This window comes from Saimiri boliviensis, chromosome 14 (assembly GCF_048565385.1).
Source record: "Saimiri boliviensis isolate mSaiBol1 chromosome 14, mSaiBol1.pri, whole genome shotgun sequence".
Lineage (NCBI taxonomy): Eukaryota > Metazoa > Chordata > Mammalia > Primates > Cebidae > Saimiri > Saimiri boliviensis.
In genome coordinates this window covers 53,823,509-53,847,544 of record NC_133462.1, presented here as the reverse complement: position 1 = coordinate 53,847,544, position 24,036 = coordinate 53,823,509, and the positions used below count along the sequence as shown (strand labels likewise).

At 34.1% G+C, this 24,036-nt stretch overlaps 1 long non-coding RNA gene across 1 annotated transcript in view; it reads right to left on the bottom strand.

The window, feature by feature from the left end:
- Positions 1 to 1,175: 1,175 nt before the first annotated feature.
- LOC141581067 (uncharacterized) overlaps positions 1,176 to 24,036 on the bottom strand; it is a 59,756-nt gene continuing 36,895 nt past the window's right edge. The window contains exon 2 of the long non-coding RNA XR_012513521.1: positions 1,176 to 22,862. This is a non-coding gene — a long non-coding RNA (uncharacterized LOC141581067). The remainder of the gene's footprint in view (positions 22,863 to 24,036) is intronic.

Below are 24,036 nucleotides of genomic sequence, written 5' to 3'. Positions count from 1 at the left end.
TTTAAAAAATTTTTCTTCAGAAATGTCATCATGTTTATTGAAAATTCCAGAGAATGTGCCGAATGTAGAAAATAATAACTAAGGAATAAGTCTTCATCGATAAGTCATACAATAAAGTATAATCTTTAAAAAATCACCATTCAATTTCTGGTTTAGAATAATTATAAAGATATGTAGAATTTACATTGAGGGAATCAACAATACTAGATTTTTCCTCCAAGGGAGGACATTTTAAAGAGGTGAAATGAACTGACTGGTAATATTTCGGAATGGTTATGAGAACAAATAGTAGCTTGAAATAAACAAATTCTGTAACAGGATACTATTGTTATTTTATCCACTTACTATTTAATAAAGTTTAGCTAAATGTTATTAGAGTATAACTTCAGAAAAATCAATAACACAGATTAGGACTAACATATCTCAGGTTCTATGAGTGTGACTACTACAAGTAATGTGCATTTTTTGAAAATAAGACTACAATCCATCTTTTTATTAGACTTTACATATTTTTTAAGTAAAACTTTACACACATCCCTTTAAAACCTAAGTTGCCTCTGTCTGTGTGTTTTGTACTGGTGTCATAAAGTATATACATAGGGAAGAAATTAAGTCTTCAATTCTCTTTTCATTGTCCTCATTTGTAACTTATAACTGTGAATCAGTTCACGGTAATAAATAACCTGCATTGAATATTTGGGTACAGGCCTGCTATTCTGCTAAGTGCTCTGACACGGTTTGGCTGTGTCCCCACCCAAATCTCACCTTTGAACTGTAATAATGCCGAGTCAAGGGCAGAGTCAGGTGAAGATAATTGAATCATGGGGGCAGTTTTCTCCATGATGTCCTCCTGGTGGTGAATAAGTCCACAAGATGTGACGGTTTTATAAATGGGAGTGCCCCTGCACTCTTGCCTGCTAGCGTGTAAGACATCCCTTTGCTTTGTCTTCCATCATGATTGTGTGACCTCCCCAACCATGTGGAAATGAGTCCACTAAACCTCTTTTCTTTATAAATTACCCAATCTCAGGTATGTCTTTATTAGCAACATGATAACGGGCTAACATATGCTCTGTCTTCAATACGTCTCAACACTGCATCTTGACAGGCAGTCACGTTATCAAATCCAAAGTCCTCGCCACAGCTTAAATGAATGATCTGAACTACTTCTCTCATTTTTGTTTCCATCTTTCTTCTTTCCACTCACTCTCGTCCCAAGTGCTTCTTTTCTATTTGCAGAACATGCTAAACACAAATCAGCCTCTGGGCCTTTGCATGCTGTTGTTTTTGTCTAGAATGCTTGACCATTAGTTGGAACCATGACTCATTTTCCCCCATTCATGTCTTTAATCAAAAGTTACTTTCAGGGAGGCCTACCTCACCACCCTACTGGCAATAGTACCTTACCTACTCTATCAACTTACTGTGGTTTTCTGTTGTTTGTTTTGCTTAATTGCAAATATCACCATAGATACTTATTCAGAACTTTAGTAAATAGGTAACAAACACCTGATACATACCAGACACTCTCCTAAGATCTTGGGATAAGTCAGAGGGCAAAGGACAAATTCCCATGTGCTCACGCAGTTTACATGTTAGCAAGAAAGATGAAAGGTAAAGATAAATAAGTAAAAGATACAGCGTGTTAGACACTAATAAGGACAAACACTTGAAAAATAATAGAACAGGAAAGGGTATATTAACTGTGATGAGGGCGGGATTTAAATTTAAAGTAGGTATCCAGTGAAGGTGACTTTTAAACAAGAATTTGAAGGGGGAGAGGGAGCTAACTCTTGACACTTCTGTGAGAAGAAAATTCCAGGAAGAAGACAGCACAGGTAATAAGGGCTGCAGGGAAGGGAATACGGATATCATTAGTCTGTCAGTTTATTACGTGTCCCCTACCACCAGAATGGAAGCTCCATTGCAACAGGCATTTTATTTGTGTGGTTTACAACTAAATTCTTATACCCTAGAATAGAAATCTCTGAGTCAGTATGTCTGAATGCATACCAATTACTTATTCTCAGTTTACCAATGAGGAAATTGACACACAACATTTAAGTAATTTGCCCAAAGTACCACGGTGGTAAGCAGTAGGCTTAGGATTTGAATTAAGATATATATGTGTGTATGTGTGTGTGTGTGTGTGTGTGTGTGTGTAATATACCTCCACAGTCTGTGTTCTAATCACTGTCTTCTCCTGTTACAGTAGCTCCCAGTTCTCTCAAAAAATACCATGTTATGGGTATACTAATGGCTGAAGTGAGAATCGAGAAAGACAAATCACTATTCTGGATATTTGTATTCCCAATTTTAGTTTGGAATATGAAAGTTTACACAAGGTAAGTTCAGAAGTTCCCAAGGTTAAGGCCAGAACTATCTGATTCAAAGGCTCACGTGATCACTGCTATAGAGACTGGCAAGTAATAGATAGCCATGACTGTATAACTTATTACTGTATGACTTTGGGCAGTATTCTTTATTTGTGCTTCAATTTCCTTAGCCACAAAATGAAAAGATTGGGCTAGATAACCCCTAAATATTTTTTTCTGTTTCTATGGTTTCTTATCTTTAAATACTAAGTTCCAAAAACATTCTAGAATGGTTTGAATAGATCTTATTTACCAAAGAGATGAGTAGAATTTATCTGCGAAGAGAAACAGACAAGGCATGTGGGGAAAAATGCCTATTAAGAGAGGGGGACTGGGTACAACAATCATATGTTAGAAAAAGAGCACATAGCTAGGAGGCTGGTGTCTCTGAAAAACAAAATGAGTAGAGGGTCAAGAAGGATGTTTGCAGCTGCTAAATTTTCTGGGCTCAGAATATGAAAAAATTTTAATACAATGGTAGGGAGTGTGGACCTGATTCTATGGGTAGCAGAAGTCTAGACAGTTTCAACACAAAGTTATCACAGTTGTATATATTTTACACGGTCAATGATACATCTACTGTATGAGCTACAGCAAAGTTAATCAGCTTATTTGTTTATTTATTGAGACAGAATCTTTTTTTTTGAGACCACAGCTCACTATAGCCTTGACCTCCCCAACTCAAGTGATTCTGCCTCAGCTTCCCCAGTAGCTGAGACCACAAGCACATGGCATGATGCCCAGCTAAGTTTTGTATAATTCTGTAGAGATGGGCTCTCCCTGTGTCGTCCACGCTGGTCTCGACTGGGCTCAAGCAATCCTCCTGCTTCAGCCTCCCAAAGTGCTGGGATTACAGGTGTGAGCCACTACACCCAGCTAGTTTCTTATTTTAAAATACTTTCAGTTTGATGTGAATTGTGACAAGACACAGTGGAGAAGGAAGAGACAGAGTTTTAAAAGTTATTGGAATAAATTACAAAGATGTAAAAGTAACTTTGGGAGACCTTCCTTCTTCCCTTCTACTTTCTATCCCATACTGTATCTTTGTAGACTGTAAGCCATGGGATTCCTGCTCTCATGCAGCCTATCGCAGCATAGACGAGAACATTACGTATAAAACACAGAAATTCACTCCCTAAATCACTTGACCGTGTATAAGGTATAGAAGTTAAAAATAGCAATTCTAAATTGAATGAAGTGAACTTTAGAATTTTTAAAAGGCTATGTGGACATGCAATGGAAATTGTAGAGAAGAGTTATAGGGTTTCTTTAAGGAGTTAGTTCAGTGGTCAAGAAAATAAAGAACAATGAAAGTTGCAGTCGCCTGTCCCCCAACACATTTATTTATTCCTCCCCTCTTTTCCCTCCTCCTCACACTTATTTATGCTTTGCATAGCCATCTGTGTAAAAATCTCAAAAAGCTTCCTTTAGAGACTGTGATTCACCAGTCCTTGCACAGTATTGCATTTCTTGATGACTCACATGCTGAGTAACTCATGCGCACCCTGCATTTTTAAATGGAGATGTGTCTTTCCTCTAGAGTTGCTGAATATCATTTGTAAGTTCAGTTGCACATGAGCTCATCTACAACAGAAGCCATAAGAAAAAAATCAATATATAGTTTCCAGCAACAGCACGTAAAATGCAGTATGGAAATTTAGTAGAAATCCACTTCAAAACAGATAAGTCAAAAAGAAAAAAATATATAAAATGCAAATACAGTGAAGAACAGGTGTCTAGACTTTGACTATATTAGACAATTTCAGATACTTTCAAATCTAAAATTTCAAGTTCATTCTTAAATATATTCAGTTAAATTTAAATTTAACTACATTACCAACATAAATGACCTCATTTTAGAAATGACTGCAGTGTCTATTATTACACTGTATTCAAACATGAAATTCATTGTGTATGACAGTGATTATTTCTAAAAAGTAAAGGAATTGTTGCACTGATGATTTTAATTTGTATGCATATATATATGTAATTATATATTGTATATGTATTTTAGTATTATGCATATGTATCTTTTTAAATTATATAATTGCCTTGCTTGAAGTATAAATATTTTTAGAAGTGAATTAATAAGTCAATATACTTTATTTTCCTTTTCCAAATAGATTCTCATATTCTGAGCAATGACAACAGCAGAAACTCATGTTATTTCCCCACCTTGTTCTTTTTATTTCTCTGTTTACCTGGCTACCTTCTGCAACTTTTAAATTCAATCCTTTATTTACTCACATACCCTCAAAATATTTTAGAGTATATGTCTTGGTTACCTCCAAACTGTTCAAGTTTTGAAAACATTCTGGGTCTCACATTTTGTGTATAACTTTACAGTAAATATCTTAAAGTGGGAGGACAAGTATCATGTAAAAGAATGGCCACTTCCTAAACTTTAAAGCAAATTGATTCTAGAGAAGTATTTTTCTCATAGTCAGAATGCAGCTCTTCCAAGATAAATGGTTATATCAGTGCTCAATGGCAATAGGCTTTCTGCAACTATTTCTACTGTCTGTGGAAAAACTTCAGTGCAATTAGTTGATCCATGATAAGAGAAACAAATTTTATTCATTTAAATGAGGAAGAAATGAGGAAAAATAACCATTCTCATTCAGAAATGAAATGGTGTTATACTAATATTTCAGAATGTTTGCATTTTTAAATTAGTGTTCATATCAAAATTGTGTTTCTCTTTTTTTTCTAGTCAACTCTATTTTAGTTGCATCTGAAAATATTTTAGCATTATTACTACCTTTCACCAACAAAATATTTTTTCCTTTACTTCAGCCTTAAGCAATCATTAAGCTCCATTTTGTTTTACGCTAATAAAATAAAAATGTGGAGGAAGTAAAATCAATTGGATAAAAGCAAAATGAAGGTAAAATTGTATGCTCCAAAGACAGGCACTATGTGAGCCTGCTATAACATAGGTATGACTGGTAGGTTTAGAACAGAGATCTCTTTAGTTGAAAATGAAGCCCAGCAGTTGTAAAGGGGATAATACACACTCTTGTAATATAAATGAGAAACCCGGGAAGGGGTTCTGGGACTCTTTAAAAAGAGTAACACTCATATTTTATGAATTATTATGTGAACTATTATTTATTTCACAGTTCCAAATTTAATTTTTTGGGGGAGGGGGGCAGAGCTTTGCTCTGTCGCCAGGCTGGAGTGCAGTGGTGGCTCACCGCAACCTCTGACTCCTGGGTTCAAGGGATTCTCCTGCCTCAGCCTCCCGAGTAGCTGGGATTACAGGCACACACCACCATGGCCAGCTAATTTTTGTATTTTTAGTAGAGATGGGGTTTCACCATGTTGGCCAGGATGATCTCAAACTCCTGACCTCGTGATCTGCCCGCCTTGGCCTCTCAAAGTGCTGGAATTCCAGGCACGAGCCACTGTGCCCAGCCCCACATTGAAAAATTAACAGAGCCTTTTGCTCCTTCTTTTTTTGGAAATAGGTTATGATGAAAGGAGCAAAGGTATTTCAATGAAGGGACAGCACATTGAAATTTTCACGCCACATGAGGAGAAAGTTAAATTCACCACACCTGTGCTCATTGTCTGGCAGAAGCCTGTGGAAATGGTAGTCCAGTGATTTGACATGAAACTGGATTAACCCAAAGGATAATGAGTAGTTACCTTTTGGGGATTCCCCTCATGTGTTAAGGCATGAATGATATTTCTCTTCACTAAAATTCAAAAAGAACTAAACTACAAACAGTCCTCATGATAATTACTGAACTTTTCCATGCATAAATAAGTACGTTTGAAGATACCAACGTGTATTATTATCTAGAGTTACTTATAAAGATGAGCTCAGGACGCAATGCCAAGGGATCTGGATTTGAGGCATCTGTGCAATTCCTATCATATCAGTTCAGGACAAGTAAGATTTGTATCTGAGTTCGAAAACATCTTTGGTACCACAAAAGCATTAACACTCCTATATCTATACTGAAGGAGATTTCTGCAGTAATTCTCAAGCTCCATGGGTCTGGATGATTGAGAAGTCTTCCCAAACTCATCAAATCTAAATGTGATGCTCAGTCTCCTGATTAAAGAAATATAGCATAGAGCCAGTTACGTACTTCACTTAATATTTAAAAGATGCATTCAGTATACATAGACTTTATTGTCTGGAATAAAATACTGAATGTTAACATCAATAAAAACTAAATGGTGGTTATGGGTAGCATAGGTATGGAAAAAGTACAAATTAAAAACCAGAAGATTTGAGATATTATTATACCACTTATCAGCTATAAAATCCTAAAGAAATTATTTAATATCTCAAAGATGTATTTCTCAAGAGAACACAGCTGCCAACTCTGCTATCTACTTCATGGTGTTTGGGTGAGAATTAGTTTAGCTAAGAAAGGCAGAATCTACAGTGAATAAATGCATTTTGAAATCAGGAAGACTAAAATTTGACTTTTGACATTACAACTGCCTCATTGAAGGATTTTGTACACTTTAACCTCTCAAAATCTGTTTTATCTCCTGTAAAGTGGTCAAGAAAGGGTTGAGCCAGACTGACTTGACTATCTATCTCTCTATCTCTCTATCTATCTATCATCAATCATCTATCTGTCTATCAGCTTATCTATCAAATCATCACATTGTGATTATTAGCAAATATTAATGAAATAGAATAAAGTATTTTTGATAGGTATTGTATGCAAATGTAACCCATTATTAAGCAGAGTAGCACAAGAAAAAAATATGTTTATAAAATGTGCTCTTCAAATGAGTAATTTTATGCCCATAGTTAAAATTCTAACAATTTCATATTATTGAAATTAGAATATAGCAACTTGGATATTGTATCAATAAGACTTGTTCATTTTTAGAAGATTAAATGCATTCAAGATATATAGAATGTGTAGTGTCTTTATCCTTCCTTCTGCCAATCTAAAGAAAGTATTCTCAGGGTTTTGTCTTGTTTTGTTTTGTTTGTTTTGAGACAAAGTCTGGCTCTATTGCCCAAGCTGGAGAGCAGTGGTGTGATCTCAGCTCACTGCAACCTCTGCCTCCTGGGCTAAAGTGATTCTCCCACCTCAGCCTTCGGAGCAACTGGGACTCCAGGCACAAGCCACCATGCTCTGTGGTGTATCTTGTAATTTTTTGTAGAGATGAGGTTTTGTCATGTTGCCCAGACTGGAGCTCAAGTGATCCACCCACCTCAGCCTCTCAAGTTGCTGGGATTACAGACATGAGCCACCATGCCAGGCCAATCTCAGGATTTTCCTTTAACGCCTAGGATGGCAACTGCCCAGGATGATAACTAATGGGAGTTCTTAAAAATCTTCATAGTAAAAGTAATTGAAAGCAAAGACTAAAAAAAGTTTGTATACCTCTGTTCAGAGAAACAGTATTTACAATAATGAGAAGGTGGAAGCAACCCACTGCCCTCTGTTCATCAAGGTTAAATAGATTTAAAAAAATGATACATATATACACAATGGAATAGTATTTGGCTTTAAGGAAGAATATTCTGCTACAATATAGATAAAACTTGAAGACATTATGCTAAGTGAAATAAGTCAGTCACAAAAAGACAAATACTACATGGTTTCACTTACATAAAATAACTAGAGTGTCAAATTTATAAAGACAGAAAGTAATACGTGATTGCCAGGAGATAAAAGGAGGCAGGATAGGCATTATTGTGTAATAAGCACAGAGTTTCAGTTTGGAAAGGTAAATTTGGAAAAGGTAGAGAAGACTGATGGTGAAGTTGCACAATGATGTGAATGTACTTAAAGTTCCTGACCTGTACACTTAAAATGGTTAAAATTGTGAACTTTGTGTTATGTACATTTTACCACAATGAAAAAAAAAAACTTTCTATCTAGTAATTTTCTGTACATTTCCCTACATTCTTATACCTATGCTTATAGTTATAACCTTCATATTTGGTATTAATATTCACTATTTCCGTAAGTAATTTGAAAGGGTATAGGAAGAAAAATGAAATGGGTCATTTTTGCATTGGCTCAATTCTTTAATTTTAACCTCTATGTCCTGAGTTTAAAATGAATTTGTTTAATCCATATTAAGATTACCAAAATGGATTCTGGCTTTGCCTCCTCTTAATAGATTTGGAGAGAATGGTTGTTGATAGATTTAGCAAGGCAGGTATTTTATAAAACCACTCAAGTAGTTACTTATAAATAGATTTGTTGTCTGTGCATAAATAATACTTGTAAAAATGTTGAAAATATTTAATATTAGAAAATATTTAGATCTTTTAAAAGGAAGCTTGTGGAGTTTTATATTGATATCATAATATGCTTCATAGATATTCATTAGAGTTTTAAAGTTCTACCTTTCACATATTTACCTTAATCCATTCACAAACCAATGACTCAGAAATTTCTACTCTAGTACATATTTTGGAGCATTTATTGTCCACGTGCACCAAGAAATGCATACAAGATTTGTGTAATTGCAAAGCAGATAACAATTTAGATGTCCGAAAGGGAATACTTATGTAATTTAATACTATACACCATAAAGAATATCAACAAACAACTATGTGCAATCATGTAGGTGACAATTGGAAACATATCACCATTTTGGTAAAGCTCAAAGCAAGTTAAACTTTCATTTGAACCGGTCATCCTAAAGTTCAGGAGGGCAGAGAACCATCATGAAAATCTGTGTAGGTGATACATGGCACAGATTAAAGGGCATTGTTCATCTCCGGCCTGTGTGCAATGGTAGACATCCCTTAGATTTGTAAAGTACACACCGTACACAACTGTAGGTGGAGACTTGATAACAGTAACTTCTGAGGCAGCGAAGAAGGCAGAGGAGAAGAACAGAGGTTGCCTTATCAATTTTGGTGCTGCTCTAGCTCTTAAATTCGATAGTAGATTTACAAGTGTTCATTATATTGCACATAACCTCTAGTATTTATCAGATAATTATATTTCCAAAAACAATTCTGGAATTTATCCTAGTTGTGGGGTAGAAGAGAATGGGAATATAAAATTAACTATTTTCCACACAAAGAAAAGTGTTCTTTCTACTCTATTCTTTTGCCACTGGAAACCACTATTCTTTTTTTTTTTAACTCCCAATAAGAAAAATAAATATTTTAATAAAAATATTGCATTACGTGCTCCTACTTAGCTACATAGTATTCTGACAATAATTTCTTAATTGACAATGATATTTTATCAAATGTCAGACAAGTGTGGAGACATCCAATCCTGATTCAATGAGAAAGTGTTATATTAAATTATCTCCATTCTCAATAAATACCTTCTGCATCTCTTCTTTGGTTCCTCGGGTAAGTAAACTATGTTTAAGTTTCCTTGGAATTTCCAGATTGAGAAAAAGACTTTACTCCTCAAATAGATTATGTTTCCAGTACCCCCCTTTATTTCTGTTCTCCATGTTTCCAGTAACCCCCTTTATTTCTGTGGGAAGATGTGATTTTCTACACAAAAGTAATAGAAAGAAAAGTCAGTCAAAATCATTTAGACTTTTATTTTATTGTAATAGTTGGCTTTTTCTAAAACAGATATATACATATTCTCATAAATACTCTCAGTTGATTTTACCTAATATAGTGTCACTTTACTTAAGAAATGGTTCCCAGGGGCTTGTTAAAATCACTTATCCTCAACAAGCATATTGCATCTCAATCTTAAAATGAACATGTGATTTAAAAATTCATTATATTTTCAAGTTATTTAAATCTACTCTTAAAAATGCATGAAGCTCCCTGTTGTATTTTGAAGTATGAAACCAAAGTTATCCATCAGTTACTAATCTAGCATATGCTCCTGGAAAAAAATGAGTTTTGCTTTTTAAAATGGCTATGGTAACTACTTATCAATATATATAATATTGGATATCATGAAGGTATAAGTTAATTGTGTATTCCTGATGATATCTATTTTTGAGGAAAAGTTCACTGCTTCTGTAGAAAACGTAACATCTAGGAGGGGGTACAGCTCAGGGGTAGAATATAGGACTGCAGATGAAGAAAATGTAACATCTTATTTTTATATGTACAGGAATATTCTGAGTAAAATGCTGATTTTCAGCGTTTTTATTGTTAAGTTACTATAATAAACATTATGTTAGAAGTACATATTCAAATGAAAAATTGTCTCTCCAGTGACATTTGAAACACACCATCTGCATTATGTGCTATAGCAGAATTCAGAGAACAGCTCCTTCCCTTTATATATAATAGTCATTCTATTATAAATCAGTTTAACGTAAAATATTTTGCTTAGAGAAAGCAATGCATTAGTTTTAATTTTCTGATGGAAACACATTCTTAATTTTCATGTCATAAGTGTCTATAATATGCCATGTGCCATGTGATACATTAGAGAGAAGAAAATCCTAAAATCAAAAAACAAAAATGTGAAAGAAGTGTATTGCAGAAAAAAAGAAGAAAAAAGTCTCTAAGTTGGTTTAAATTTAGTAAGTTAAAATAGACAAAGTATGTCTTTGTCTATCTTGATTAGGTCAACTCCTAAACCTACTTTAAAAGGTAGTTTACTCAATTTTTCTACCAAGAGAGAAAAACGAGGGCAAGTACAGTATCGAAGAATTTTTAAATGAGACAAACTGACAGAATCTAACATGATGTCCCATCAGATGATGTGGTGTTTTGACTGCATGGCTACAGAGGGCTATAATTTAAATGCCATTAAAGACACATACGCTTTAGCATGGAGACAGGAATACTGTAAAATCTTCTGGGCCATAGTCACAATGCAGATAAAATTGTTCCTTTGATCTTGCAATGCCAAAGTCTGTTGTCCAGAAGGGAAATGTCTTTGTGCTTCTGTCTTAAACTAAGACAGATTTCATTTTTCAGATCTAAGCCAGTTTGTGAACACCTTATAAAACAAAGTGCATTTTTATCAAGCAGAGCTTAGGTTTCTTCCATTGTTATTTTAGGTTACTTTATGATTTTGTAGTGCTCGAAAAAATGTGCCCAAAATATACACATCTGGGTTGAAAGTGACGAGACTCTAACTTCAAACGTCTTGACGTGAACAGTGTAGTGGCATTTGTATGCTAGGAGTTACGAACATTATAGTTCTCTTTTTTATATGTTTTTCTTGTTAAGCCATGGTGATATTTTGTCATAAGACTAAGCTGAACATAAACACACACATTTGACCTCTATAAGAAAGCTCGGTAGTTACAAATATGTAATAAAATATATGCTGCACAATTTGCAAAATTATACCTAATGCTCTCCAGATTGTCTATAAATTTTAAAAATTATAAAATGTTAACAATTTTTAGGCATTAAATTGTAATTTGAAAGGTATATATTACATTATTAAGGGGAAGCTACAATGTGGGAGATTTTCATAATAAATTCATTATGTCTTATTCCTTTAAAAAAAAAAAAGAAAAAAAAGAAGCAGTTGGGATTTGCACAGTCTTGATGGCTTGTTGTACCTGACCTATTACATTTATGCCAAATACATACGTAATATTTGAACGACAGTATGTTGATAGCTTCCAGTACCTAGTATATTTTAGGTCTTAATGACTTATATGGCAATTTTCCTTTACATTAAAAGATGAGGAATATTATTTTTAAAAAGTATATAGTGAGTTTGAGTTAGAGATACAGATATTTTTGCCAAGATTAAATCTAGTAGTAAAAATGTTATTTATCTCGCTATTCTAATTAGACTTAAGAACTATTTCCAGTTTCTTTCCTAGGTGAAAATTTGGGGATGATTAAAGGCCCTTTGTTTATCAGTCAAAATTAACATTTCCATTCTGTCAAAATTTATGTTATCAGGTGAGAAAATCTTGATAATGAACTTCATTAAAGTCAGGTTTGAATAGCTTAAAGGCAAAATATCTTATGCATAAATCATCTGTTTCTTTTATTTTCTGCCTGGATACATTTTATTATATTATGGCATAACACAATTCTTAAAGCCAACTTTCTGACCAAGAGGCCTTTGGAAAGTAAAGAATGATTTTTAAATGTGTAAGAAAAAGGAAAAGAAAAATAAACAGCTTAATCAGCACTATTTCTGATACAAATCGTGCTCAAAGTAAAGCAATTCAAATGTATTGGGCATTTCTGCAAAACAGTCAAAACCAAAGCCTGTAACTGAACTCTTCAATGATATTGTTATAAATATTTGATAATTTCAACCATTTGTCACGCAGCAAAGGATATCTGTAACTTTCAGCTGAAAGGATGTGCTTTCTTTGTTCTAACTATTTGAGATCAGTTTGTATTTAATAGAAACAGAAACACAGTTTGCTGTCTGGCCCAACAAAGAGACTAATGGAGATGCTTCTGTTGAAAAGCCTTTCCTTAGTGTTTACTGTTCCCCACCTTTGACATACTATTAGTATCACTAGAAGATAACCTCCCTGAGAACAGTGTCCCAGGCATCCTCCTTGTGTTTCCGCCAAAGCTCAACACGCTCTGTCAAATGATCAGAGTCTGACTGTAGAATGGTGTACCCATGTCTCCTTTGTGTAAGTGGATCCCTTGGCAATAAAAAGTATATTACTGGCATTTTGTCCAGACCTCTGCAAAATATCAATGATGTGTAAAGACACCATCATATAAAAATAATTCTGCTTTACTGATTCTGAAAATAATTTATCTGACTATGAATGTCTAAGAACAACTGAAGATTCATACAGCATTTCCTATGACTCATTGCAGGCTGATGAAAAGTGAATTTTAGTTAAGGTAAGAAAGGCGAGCAGCATGAATGACAATAAAAACAGTTGTATTTTTTGTGTCTGATTTTGAAATGGTTTTTAAAAAACTTCTATCAACATCTTTCTAGAATCCATAATTGCTAATGGTTACAAGTATCAGCCCCAGGCAAATTGCCTTGTGAGACTTTCTGCAGCAGTGAAGGTAAACAAACCAGTCACTTTCTAAACAAACATTGCTTTTATGGTTATTTAAGCCTGCAGTATACCTTGGAGCATTAGAATAATAGGATAATGCACAATATCTTCTGGAACACTTGAATAAAACCGATCAAATGCTTAAACATGCACAGAATCAGTGTAGTAGAAAATATATTATAAATGCCTGGCAAAAATATTTTTAACCAGAAAAGGATATCAGAAATTAGAGTAGCTGAATACAAGGCATCAGCAATCACTTAAAGTGAACTATTAAATTATGTGTGAGAGAGAAGAGAGACAAAGAATAGGAGAGAGGAAAGAGCTTGAGATTTAATCACTATGAGTGTAAAATTCCAGAAGAAATAATTAAGCAAAGAGAAATATTAAATTTAATTAGAATTTAGGGCAAATAAAAATATACAATGGAAAACTTTACCATATTTTAAAAGAAATGTTGGGAAGAGGGAAAATAGAAATGAAAAATAAAATGTATAAACTAAATCAAAATCATATGTAATTAATTACATTTTTGCAGAGCTTTGCTGTGAAATAAAGCAGTCCTCAATCTGTTCTGCAACAAGACAGTTTAGCTTCTGTGAGATCATTGGCAATCATTTTGATTAACAAAGTAATTGTAGAGTAGTACTAAAATCCATTTCATTCTTAATTTGATGAACCAAAGACACTAATGCTCTTAAAATGAGAATAATAATTATTTGTAGCCATTTAAAGATAAATTTACATTAAATCAATCTAGCAGTCATCCCTTTGATTATTTTTAAATAGGAGCAATCTGAAAAAACAACATATAGCTTTATCAGCTCAAAAACACAAAATAGGTTTAGACATTTGGTGACGCTAAAATGCAGTTAGATTTGCCCAGTACTTAGTAGTTTTGCTCCTCTTTTTGGAGGTCTTTATTTCTAGAAAATTCATAAGTATCTGAAAAACTCTGCTAACAGAGGTGCTATGTAGGCCAATACAGAGCATGATGCTTCTCACAATACTTTTTAACTTTTAATTAATTCTCTTCTAAGGATTTAAATAGGAGCATATATTTGAGTAAGCCTTCTTCCATGTTGATCATTTGAGAAAACGGTAGCAGAAGCGAATATGAGCCGAATGAACTTTAATTCTCTGATATGCTACCCTACATTTAAAATGATTAAATCTGGACTATGACATCCGTAAGACAAAGACAACATTAACACCTGTGAGTGGTTCAGATTGTGATATGCCGTCCATTTGTGTATAATTCCAAAATGTCGTTGCCACAAAATAATGTGCTCACCAATATCTAAGCTTTTTGAGCTGCCAGAAAATATCAAAACAATGGGTGCTCTTTGGAATATATAGTTAACTTCCTGCTAGGAGAGGAGTCACAGCTGCTACAGTAGCAGTGGGTTTCCAGATGTCAAGGCTGTGAGGATAGTGAGGTAATTGCAGGAAGGAAGGGATACAATTTTGTTATCACAGATTACCCTCCCCATTGAAAAGGCTAGATGCAGCATTACTGTCACTGCTTTGGATACGCATATTATGCACTGGGGGTCCTCATGTTGAAGTGTGGAGATCTGTGTATTTTCTTCCGTGGAGAAGGCTGGGCCAGACTTATTAAAATGTGTGGGAAACAGAGTGAATGCTCTCAAAGCTCTATTATTGGATTTATAAAGCATCTATAGGAGCTAATAAGGACAATAACCAAATAAGAAATTTTAACTATAAATGTTCCGGTACTATAGCTCATCCACTAAATTAAGAGAAAACAAAATATTGAGATACCGATAAATTAATCAGCAAATCTGCTTAAGGCTGTCTTTGTATACAAGTGATTGAGTGGGGAAAACAGATTATGATTTTTTTCAACATTCAACCTAGAAGAATTTCTTTCTCAACTTCCCATGCTATGCAGTCAAAAGAGTACAAGTTAGTGAAAACTCTGTTTTTCATTCAGATGCAACAATTATGTTGCCATATTTCCACATGGAAATTTTAAAGACTACAGTATTTTGACATATTTTATTGTCAAAACCAGTACGTATTTGTCCACACAAATTAAATTGAAATTAATTGAAGAACTTGAATTTAACAATCCCTTTGTTTTCCATCGAAGGGCCTGTCTTACTTTTTGCACTGAATGTAGATACTAGTTTAAGTTTCTTTGCAAACAAATGGGATGGTTGGTTCAGCAGTTTCACCTAAAATAAGGCAGGATTGAGGATATTGTGAGAGTGGCGAGCAGTGAACAGTTCTGGACTGATTCTACCAGCCATGAAGAGAGGGACTTCTCATCTCACCCATACCAGGTACACTCTCCTCCACTAAAACACTAAGCTTTTCACAGCTTTAGAGGACACTTGCCTGTCACTGTTGAATCACACTGAGCTATTAATGGTCAACTAAATGGCCAGAAGTCCCCTGTGCAGTTCCGACTTCATGTCTCTCACATTCTGTAGAATTTTGAAATTAGGACTAGAACTTCATGCCTGTCTTGCTAAACCTGGCCTATTATATCTGGCTAAGGGACGCTGTATTGTACAGTTCAGAGAGTACCACCTCTATCATCAACTCTAAAGGGTTCTTCCTGAAGTTCCACAGCCTTTATGGCTGCAGGTGGCCTGTCTACCTTTGAAAAAATTTTTTTAAATCATAGATAATTTGTTCACTGTAGTAGATTTCCTCTAGTTTAATTAATAATTTATCTTAAATTTAATAGAATTCTATCAACGTTTAAATAAAATTATTGAATTAGTGGGGGTTTAAAATACACTGAGGTGATAACATATGGAAGTATGTTATCTGAGTAACAGATAACATGTTATTCTTCCCTGGCAGGTGAAATAAGAATAATTATAAGAAAATATGAACAAAATATTGATAACAAGAATTTGCTAGTCTAGGAAAATGAACTCTGACTTTGTCGTAGGCCTTTGGAAAAAAGTTGTTAACTAATTCAAATCCCTGTTAAGGAGCTGGTTATCAGTTTTGTTTTTCTGTTAAGGTTTTCTGTCTTTAAATGGCATGTAAAGAATCTCTCATTAAAACCCACCACTCTCATTCTTTCCTGTGGTAAGGCTGATTTGGTCTATTGTAAAAAAGAAAATCCTAATTAATATAGTTTCTTTTTTATCTATACCACCTTTGCTATTTTAATAAAGAGAAAGTTCTCAAGTCCAATAAGATGTATCTAAAATTAAGCATGTCTCTAGAATAATGAGTATAGTACTGGATTACCTGAGAACATGTTAAGAACACAGGCTCTTCAGAAACTTTGAATATGAAGCCCAGCAACATGCATTTCAAAAAACTCTCCAGGTAATTCTGTCACAGCTAAAGTTTGAGAAATTTTGAGCTAGCAAATTTACAGTAGCTAAGTGTTTATTCAGTAACTAAGTTGAAAGAAATAGTGACCCAGCACTTGGTTAAAGGAAATTGTGATTTCTTTTCGATTAGAACATATTCACGATAAAAATGTTTTGTCACATTTCAAATATACTGGCAATGATAAGTTCTCATATCCACTTTTCATTTGTGGCATGTCATGTTATTTGTTATCAGAGAAAGACTTCACTGTCATTTAAAAGTGCAACATACAGAAATGAAGCATTGTTGCCCTAAGTTCTTCATAAAGGAAAAAAAGGAACCATAAACATGCCACCATTTTATTATTTTCTACAACTTGGACTATAAAGCCTCCCAAGTTTAATATCTGAATTTTCATACTGTAGATTCATGGTAATATGTTCAGCAACATTACAATTAATACCTGAAAGGAACTGAACCCACATCTATCCTTAGTGAACAATACTGGGTCTACAAAAAAAAAAAAAAAAAAAAAAAAAAGACCAAAAACATATTTTATCATTCCTGGAACTAGATGCTTAATAAAATCTCAAATTTTAAAAATATAATAAAAAATACTGATATTTAAATTTCAGTTCCTCCACATCACCTAGTAGAGGGTTTTAAAGTAAGTGACCTGGTGGGGTGCAGTGGCTTGCATCTGTAATGCCAACACTTTTGAAGGCCAAACCAGGAGAACCACTTGAGTTCAGGATATCAAGACCAACCTGAACAGTAAAGGGAGATTTCATTTCTACAGATAATTTTTTTAAAAAATAGCTGAATGTGGTGGCACACATCTGTGGTTCCGCCTACTCTGGAAATTGAGGTAGGAGGATCGTCTGAGTGGGGGAGGTTGAGGCTGCAATGAGCTGTGATCACAACAGTGCACTCCAGCCTGGGCACCAGAGTGAGACCCAGTCCCCAAATAAATAAATAAATAAAAAGAAAATAAGTGATCCTCAGGAACTTTGGGGAAAAAAAAATCCATGTCATAAAGAATAAAGGGCAAATCAGCTCAGTCATTCCAGGTGCTCAGTGAGGAAGCCAAATATACAAACACCCACACTCATTAGGTATGTATAAATTTATACTGAAGGGAAACTTCCAACATTTAATAAATCTTTAACTGTTCATGTAGCTTTTTGTTACAGACAAACTAAGTTAAAAGTTACTGGTTTAACAACTTTCACCATTTTTGAAACAATAATAGATCAATTCCATATAATATTTTTATTTCTATTGTATAAAGCTTAAGATTTCATACTACCTGGATATTTTTTATTGACTTGCCTCCTAGGCTTCCAGGTCACTACTATTTTTTCCTTTCTTATCAGTTTATTTCCACCAAAAGACACACACACACACACACACACACACACACACATAGAGGCATATTAAGTTAATAGTTTCTCTACCATCTCATCATCAGTTAAAAAAATGTTGACAGTCCATATTTTAGACATAATTAGCACGTTTATCAGCTCAATTTAATGATGATTTCCAAATTGTCTTCAGATTTTATCTTTCACTCTCACTACTTAGGGTGTTCTCCCAAGAAACCTGTGCTTTAATACATGGATGAAGCCAAAATTTATAGAAAAGCATAGTGAAGGCTACTCTTCTGCTAAAATCAGTTGCACGTGGAATCATTATAGTAGGGTCTTGTTTTGTTCACTGCCACAGAAAGTTACCTCTAAAAACATATTACCATATTTAACTATAATACACAAGAAAACTTTTTCATGCCTAAAGGCAAGCATTTTACATCTATTTACTTCATTTACTTTGCAAATTTTCAAATAAGGTACAAAATATGAGCCTACATTCAGTATCTCTCAACATTCAACATGTGTTGTATAGCAAATATTTCAAGAGATGAATGCACCAGTGAGATTATTTTTATGTCCTGCAGAAACGTTTGCAGTATAGAGCTATTTTTAATACATAAATTTTCTCTATGCAAAATTCCTATTAATGTTAATGCAAAGGGCCAATAAATCTCATTTTGCATAAAGATAAATGAAGAAAGCAAAAATGCCTAGACAAGTAGTGTAAGCAGATTTTATTCTCTAGAGAATATTCAGCAATCTATGAGTGTCACCATAGTGGGAAGAAGTAATGTTGGCATCTACTGGAAAGCAGTCAATGATACTTATAAAAATCTTCCAATGCACAGCAAATCTCCCAAGGACAAAGAATCATCTGGTCCAAAGTATCAATAGTGGCACCTGTTGAGAAATTCTGGCCCAGAGAAAAATAAAGTGTTCTCTAGGCCAATATAAATTGACCATAGTTACTATAATTTCCATGTTTTCTGCTTGAAAAATGAAAGCCTTCCATCATAGCAGTGTAACCCTGCAAGATGAATGACATTCGCTTTTCTCATACTCAAAATCTCCACCTCCACTCTAATTCTCAACTCCTGGGGAGAGTTTTCCTTCTAAGTGCAGAAACTATGACTAATTATCACAGACAAGCATTGAATCTCTATTTATTAACTAACATTTTTTTGCACTGGCATTTTGAGTTATGTGGTACATTGCCCTGTGTAGTGTTTAGCTTTGTTAATCACTTTCTTTTTTCTGAAAAGGAAGTCATTACATTATTAAATTACTGCTTCTTATAAAAAGTAGTCATTCTACTATCTATATAATTACTCTTCCTAATAAGACTTTTATTTTTATTTCATCTCTTTCTAAATTTTCTTTGTGATTGAAAATTAGTTGATAAAATACTAAAGCACAGTCCAATTTCTAAACACTTTAAGCTTTTGATCAAAACATACCTTTTATTGTGCCTTTCAAAAACCCTTACATTAGCTCTGGAAATGTTTTCTCTAGTGCACATTATGATCTTTTTACTTTTTAGCCAAAGGATGTTTCTAGGGTTCCCTGGCTAAAGATGTCAGTCAAAATTTAGTATGATTTTGTGAAATAAAGTTAACAATAGACAAATGTTGCTGTGAATTTATAATTTATCTAGCAATATGAAAATAGAAATTGGGAATAATGTATTTTGTGCAATCTGATTTCAAGTTTCATTAAGTTATATCCTAAGTGCTATTTGTGGAATACAGGCAGGTGATACCCAGCTGCACTTCCTGTCCATGACGATTCTAAGAAAGGCAGTTGGTGTGAAGCCTCATTATTTCAGCTGTATTTGATTATAGATACCTTGACACCTGCAAACTCTGATGATATCTTCATATCGACTGTTACAGAGAAATCTATAGAAGTACCAAGAAAAAATATTTATGTTCATCATCATTGTGATGATTTCACTGTATGTTTTTTGGCTAAGATAATTCAATTTTTTCTATATCAAAATTAATTATGTGATAGCAGTGTATATTTTCAATATTATTATTTAAATTATGACAGCCATGGAGACAATTCAGATCTTGATGACATTCATCCGAATTTGTAGTCCATAAAATACAAATTAAGCCTGCCGACTGCCACGTTTCTGGTTTCTTTTTTAAAAAAAAATGATTATTTTTATTTCGTTGAGAGGTGTCCTCAACATTTTGAGACTGAAACATATGATCTGAATAAATAACAGTTAGCTCTTAATTGTGGAAATAGAGAACACCTCAAGTATTGTTATTTCATCAAAATGTTCATCTTTACCTGAAGAGATGACCATATTTTAAACATTTGAATCAAAATATGCTTATAATTAGAAAGCTAATAAAATTATATTTCCTGAATACATCTAAGACTTGCATTGATAACCTTAAGTCAGTCTTGAAGGCTTCTGGAGCAATGACTTTTTGCTTTTTCAGTTTTCAAAAATCCTCCTTTTCAATAACATCACCACACACATTTTTGTATGGTATTTAAAATACTAATCTGAGTGGATATTTCCTTTAAAATTACTTTATTTCTTTAGAAAACTAGAAAGCCAGTTTAGGGTATAATTTAAAGTTTAAAAGCCTTGTTTAACAAAAATATTTACTGGTGTATTTAATATGTTGGTTTTAAAAATATTATGCCTATTATATATTCAAGAACAAACTATATCTCTGTAGAATAAAGCTGATTGCCTCTAATAATAGAATCTAGCTGTTTATTGGCAATGCTTTTCCTCCCCACCTCGCCACTGCCAATTTTTATGGGAATCCTTATAAATGGGAAGATGAGATTTTTTTTCCTTCATTTTTTTTTAAAGAATGCAAAACTAATAATAGAAAAAAAAAAACCTTCTGATCTCCAGCAAAACTGATGAAATAGCTTACCTTCTTTTCTTCTGGGTAATCCCTTTGTTCTGGTTAAAAATACAGAACATAAATAACTGGAATGCAAAAAAAAAAGTGAAATAGGGATTGTGCTGGTATCCAAAAATAATATTTATTTATGTACAGAATTTGGCTGGTTTTTATATGTTATACATATACAGAAGTCAGAAGATTTATTTGCCATCAAAGTAAGTTTTCCTATGTGAATAACACACTCAGGCAATTCAATACATATTCTTGCCTATGTTAAATGATGGTTATATTTTACCGCGTATATGTTTTGACGATTATATTTCTTCTCAAACAGTCCTAACCAGTTTCTGAGAAAGTATTTTCTTGTCTAAATATATGGAAAACCATAACTAAGCCAAGAGGACTTATAGACAAGCTGAATGGCTTAGGACAGGTTATTTTCTGTGCTTCATTTTCTTCATCTGAATATGAGGGTTGTATTATACAGTTTCTAAATTTTCTACAAGCTCTGGGATTCTGTTAATTCTAATGAAAAATAAGAATGAAGACAAATTATAAATTGAATTCTCAAGATCCCAGTGAATATCATGCAAATTAGACAGGTACGTAAATTTACCATTTTATTGGTGTCCCCGCTTCTATCAAAATTCATGCCTCAAATTACTTCACCTACAAATGTTCCTGACACCCATAGAACACATGTTCAAAAATGAACTAGTGGACTGGGGAGGCCCTTCTGAGATGCACTGCCTCCTTTCTAAATAAAATCTGATTCCTGGGGACATCCAGCATGGAACAGTAGCCAGAGGCCAAGAAACTACAGTTAAAACAAAAGGGTGGGGAAAGAGGAATGAGAAGGAAAGTAAAATATGGAATTGTCAAAGAGATCAAATCAAGTGGAAAGTGTGGGGACACAGGAACGGAGCGAGGAATAGAAACTACCTGGGAAATGGATCCAGCAAGGAGTCACCTACAGCACATCTTCAGAACTGGGGGCCTGAATCACTGTCAGATTGCAGAGGTGTCTTCCTCCCAGACTCTGAGCTCTAGTAGCCACATCTTTAAATTGCCTGACTCCAGTAGCTGATGTGGTTGCTACCACAAAAATAGAAATTATAGCTTTCAACCCTTCATTTTATCCCTCTTACCTATAATCCTCTAGTTCCAGTCTGTCTGACCACTTGACGAAGTTTTTCTCGGTTTTTGTTTTGTCTTGCTTCGTTTTTAACGTTAGTTCAGCATTGGGGGAACACTTAAATACGTTTTACACACAGAGAACAGTAGACAGCCCTGGAAACCCTTGATGAGAAAAGATATATCCTGCTGGGAACATAAAATGGCACACAGGGCACACACTAATGATTCTTGTAATTGAGATTGTCATGTGTCTTATTAAAAGCCATCATTTACCTGGAGGACTTTTTTGAAAAAAATGCAAAGATGCTTTACAGATTTTACTTAAGAATGCTTCTCAAAGCCTTACTGATCTATTTTCATACATATGTTGTTTAGTGAGGTCCTTCAAAGGGCTTCAAGGTTTACTTTTATATTTAAAAAGAGTGAAGATGAAAGCTGTTATTTAAATACAACATTGCATTCCGTGGCACCAAGATGCTTATTACAAGTGTTCTGATGAGACAGTCGAAGCGTCTCATGGAAGCCAGTCCCCTCTAATGTGTGTTTTGGTGTCCTGTCTGCTGGTTCGCCTAAGTGATGTGGCATACATTTGATGAAAGGATAGTAAATGACATCAATTATAAAAGACATCTACTAATGAGAGGAAGAAGAGGAAGAGAGAGAGATTGAAAAAAAGAAGAAGAAATTCTCTGCAATGGAAAGAGCAAAGCACTTTGACTGAACTAAAAGAAATGATGTACCTTAATCATGCCCTAATTTTAGGGTATGACCAACCAAGCTCCTCACTCTTCTGTGGAAACATGACATGTTTCTTCAACTTCTGTACAACTGTCATTGAAGATTTACATCAATCTGCCTTCAGTTTCCATCGTTGATTGTGGGTAATTTTGCCAGGATCTCTGTACAAAACAAAACAAAAAGATAGGCCATGCTGAGCGAATTAGCTGAAATTTATTTTTATCCTTTTATGGGGATGTTTTCCAGTTCAACAATCCATAGGGATCTGCCAACTTTTCACATTATAAATTTTCTCCTTTTTAGGGCTACTAATTTGGTTGCAGAAAACATTGTTTTCTGTTTTGTGTTTTTTCTCTCTATAAATAAGCTTTGTCAAAGAACCAGAGATTAGTGAGAAGATAAACTAGTTTTGGATATTTCTGGCATACTCATTGAATATAAGGTCTACTTTTTCTCTCAGTGCCTTTCCCATGAGTAAAAACATTTAAAACATTACATTAAATATTAGCATAATTATTAATAAAATCCTAGATTTTATTCTCACACATCTTATATAAATATATTTGCTTTTTAGTCATCCAATATCTCTAAAGAGACTAATTTTTCTCCCTAATAGTAACAATAATACAACTTTATTTTAATATCCTTCTTCTAGTATCTTAGTAAATTTTCAAACAAGAAAATATTAAAAGTGATTAAGCAGTGTGATTTTTCCCCTTCAATTGGGCTAAACAAAGACAAACAAATGTGTTTCTTTTCTCTTCCATATTGAAGTATAGAATCTTGATATTTTGTGTAAAAAAATACTGTTAAGAGACTGCTTAGAATTTGTAAGTTTGATGACCTTCTTAGGTTAGTCATTACATATTCTCTCTTTAGGAATGTGTTTCTATTACTTACATTTCAAAGGACTATCAATATTTTCTTGAACATTTTCTATATTACGCTATGTTTTCTTCCCATGATATTCTATGTGAAAAGCTCTAGGGACTGCTGAGGAAGCACAGCTAAAGGGGTGTGAGTGACCCTGTTGGCTGAAACTGCACGAGAGTGTGTTGAACAGCTTCACATGTCATCCACTGCTGTTCTTGCCTTCCAAGGCCGAGGCAGTGGTCTTGGCAGTGTGGGAAGGGGCATAATCTTGCCCGAATTTTCTGGCTGGATTTCTGGGTCACTCTGGTTCACACTGGCTCACTCAGCTATTCTGTGTACATAAACTTAGCAGTGAAATGACTAACAAACGAAGGGTGAGTTAATATCAAACAATCGTATAAATTAAATATAAATAAATAAAGCAGATATACTTTAAGGAATTAAAAGTCACAGAGTATCGGA